This window comes from Microtus ochrogaster, chromosome 10 (assembly GCF_000317375.1).
Source record: "Microtus ochrogaster isolate Prairie Vole_2 chromosome 10, MicOch1.0, whole genome shotgun sequence".
Classification (NCBI taxonomy): Eukaryota; Metazoa; Chordata; class Mammalia; order Rodentia; family Cricetidae; genus Microtus; species Microtus ochrogaster.
Window position 1 is genome coordinate 11738941 of NC_022016.1, and position 3752 is coordinate 11742692.

Genomic DNA, 3752 nt, shown 5'->3' on the forward strand with positions numbered 1-3752 from the left:
TCTTTCCTGGTCCGTGGATTTCTCTAGCGACTTCAGCTGGGAAACGTAACTGTCCAGGAAGCAGTCGATCAGCGCCACCAGCTGCTCCATCACAAGGCTGCGGAGGTTGCTGTCGGCCTGAGGGTACACCATCTGCAGGATATTCCCATGCTGGCGCATGATGACTGTGCGGATGCCGGACGGACCGCTTGTAGCTGTCCATGGCACATACTCCAGTTCCTCCCCCAGCGGTTCTTCCCGACTGTACATGGAGCTTCTGTTTAGGCGGTAGTGAGTGGCAGCCTGCAGCATGTCCTTGAGGACTGTATTCACGTGGATCGCCACCTCTGCCCACTCCTGAGAGTCCAACGCGACATCATGCAGGACTTGTTCCTCATGCTCCAGCAGGCACTCGCAGATAGTGTCCACCTGGGACACCTCTCGGAAGAAGACCTCTGCAGGAGTCAGGCTGGAAGGGACCTCACACTCTCTCTTGTGCAGGGCAAGCAGGATAGCTGCGTTCACCAGCTCAGGCAGCCGAGAGTGGTGGTTTTTGAGTGTGATTGCAACCGACAGCTTTTCTGCATGTTCACAGAGCAGCAGGCGGGTTGTCATGGGTGTCCCTCTGATTGGGTAAGAGCCGAAACGTCTAAACAAGCCGACTTGGTGAAGGAAGTCCACCAAGAGACAGTGGGCCTTCATCTTGTCCTCCAGCTGGTGCAGAATGATCAGTGATGTGTTGCTCAGTCCAGGGGCCTCTTGGGGGACTGACTCCGCCCACCGTGGGTCTGAGGCTGGGAAGTCGTCCACCAGGTCCATGCTGATCTGAGTCACAGCCTTGTCAAACTCAGTGTCCGAATTCAAGTCAGTGTGAGAGGAAAACTCATCCGCCATCATCTGAGCACGGCCCAAGTCTTTCCTGCAGTACTGTAGGAATGCAGCCTTAAGTAGTTTTGTCTTATCTTCGTGGGCTACAGTTTCATTTTTTTGTTGTGGTCTCAAAATCCATACTCTCATTGCCCTGCCCACCAACTGAAGAGGTCAAAGATTCTTCCAGGTCCTCTGCTAACAGGGACACACTATCCCTTGGAGTGACAGACACCAGGCCACTGTTCCTAGAAAAAAGAATTGGAACACCTCCACAGGAGCCAGCGCCCAGAATGCCATCGCCTTGTGCATCAAAGACAATTTTCTCCTGAGGAAGAGAAAACTTTCCAGTTCCCGTGGAGCACACAAAGACCGCATTCTCCATATAAAGATAGGTCATCTGGCTTGAAAAGTTTGGCACCATCAATCGACATGGAATCAGACTGGAAAGGTGGGTTGTACTGAGTAACTTCTACGGTATTCGTATCTGACATTTGGTTACCGCTGTCTTCCACCGTTATCAGAGAGTAATAGACGAGGCAGGGACTGTCTCCCAGGTGCCATGCTGCTGCCAAAACCAGGAGTCCATCACAGTTTTGCTTCAAGTCCAAATACTGAATGTGGACCCCTTCTTTAATGGCTTCGTAGTTGCTTTTGGATCTTCAAATAGCATAGGCAATGCTTTCCTTCAGGGCTCTGTGCACGTCCCAGCTGTGAGCCAGCTTCTCTGAAGATTCATCCAGTTCCCATTTACTGATGTTTGAGCTCGTCAGGGTGTAGAAACTGGACCTTGCGCTGTCCCAGAGAACACTGGCCAGCATGAGGTCACTAGCAGGAGACAGAATCCCGAAAAGAGAGGAAACCCTCTGGCCAATCCCTGAGAGCATGCCTTGGCCCTGGGGCAGGACATGCTGGTGAATCTTTCCTGAGCTTTAGGGGAATCAATCTGATCAGCTGGCTCCCCACAGAGGACAGGATGAAACTTCCTCCCTGCACTGCTGTCAGGAACCTGCACATCTTCTCTCCTCCCAGGTCCACACATGTCTCTGAGTAGGTGTCTTCCCTGGCGAGGCTGGGCCAATAGCGGATGGACCCCTCTTTGGTAGCAACCATGACAGCAACAGCCTGAACAGAATGTACTTCACCTGAGTTTACAGCATAAGAGAGTGCCACCAGGTCAGCGCTCCAGGGGAAATCACTAGGGGGGCAGCTGGAGTTCTTTGCAGACAGACAACTTAGTGACAGGTGACACAGCAATCTTCCAAACAAGGAGTTTCTCTTTGCACACCAGGCAAGCCCATCCACACCTTCGTCTATGTGGACAGAGAGCTGATCATCAGCCTCAGCCAGAGTCAGAGCTTCCATGATCTTAACAGGGAGAGACGAGCCAAACATTCTCACATCGTAGTTCACAGACTCTGATATGGAATGGTGAGGGAGCATCCCTGTCGATGTTCCTCTAGAGCTCACCGAGCTGCGCCCGCCTACCGGGCGAGAAGAGCACTGGCAAGCTAACTGCAGACCCCAGAGACAGACCCCTTCGGCTCGTTTTAGGCGTGGACGCCGGCCCGATTCCGACTAGCAGACCCCGCCGGGTCCCTGGCCCGGGGGTCCGCGGAGAGGAGACGCCTGGAAACATGTCTGCAGGAAGCGTAGAGGAAACTCCACTCGCGGAAGAAAAATAAAGCAGGACCTCGCGCGCCAGGAGCTTGAACCTGTGATTTTATTTTATTTCATTCAGAATAGCTGGAATCCAGACAAAAACTAGGAACACATGCTGTTATACATGTGGAGAAAGAGAAAAATCTTATATTCTGTTCATGGAGCTGTAAACATTCTCAAGTTAATCAAAAAATAGAAGATTACATGTGAAATGCCCGGAGAAATGAGAAAATATGTGAGGTGACATTAATTAGGAAAGAAAGGTCTATACAGAAGTCAAGAGAGGGAGGAGAAATAAATAACATTAAAGATGCTTGAAAAAATCCATAGCAAACCTTGATTTAATTTGTATCTGAGGTTATTTCTAATGAATATAAATATATAAGTATGTATATAGTTAAAATAAAATTACCCCACTTGAGATTATAATGTTCCCTTAAACAACAATTTGCCAATTTTGCCATGATTTTACTTCATGATGGAGACATCACATTGAAAGGATAAGTTAGACCAGGCAGTAGTGGCACACACCTTTAATCCCAGCACTCGGGAGGCAGAGGCAGGCGGATCTCCGTGAGTTTGAGGCCAGCCAGGTCTACAAGAGCTAGTTCCAGGACCGGCTCCAAAGCAACACAGAGAAACCCTGTCTCATGAAACAAACAAAAAGAAAAAAAAAGAAAGAAAGAAAGAAAAAAGAAAGAAGAAAGAAAGAAAGGAAGGAAGGAAGGAAGGAAGGAAGGAAGGAAGAAGAAAGAATAAGTCAAATATCTCCTCTTTTCTATAATTTACTTGGTCAACGTGTTTTCTCACAGCAATAGAAAATTAAATTATTCAAAAACAACAAAACATTTGTTACCAGGCAGTACTTGAAAATACTGTTCATTTTGTTGTTGGTTTTGTTTTGTTTTGTTTGTTTGTTTCTCTGTTTCTAGGAATGTAGAAGGCTTTAGATATTTGGACAATAAAAGGGTATGTATACAGATATTTATGAGCTATACTAGTAGAATCTTGAAAGACAGTGCAGATTGCAACATGAACTATGGAGGTGGATTCTAGAGATTTCAGATGGAAAAATATAGGTTAATAGACTAGAAACCTCCCTGTGGCATTTTAGCAAAAAAATATAAATGTAGCATCTTTCTAAATGTTTCCTAAGAACTTTTCTCTGGATAAACTTAGTAGTATTGGATGAATTTTGGTCGAGGAAATTTGAAAACAGCATAATATTGATTCTATCATTTGAT

At 47.0% G+C, this 3752-nt stretch overlaps 1 pseudogene; it reads right to left on the reverse strand.

The window, feature by feature from the left end:
* LOC101981828 overlaps positions 1 to 2485 on the reverse strand; it is a 3557-nt pseudogene extending 1072 nt beyond the window's left edge.
* Positions 2486 to 3752: the final 1267 nt, after the last annotated feature.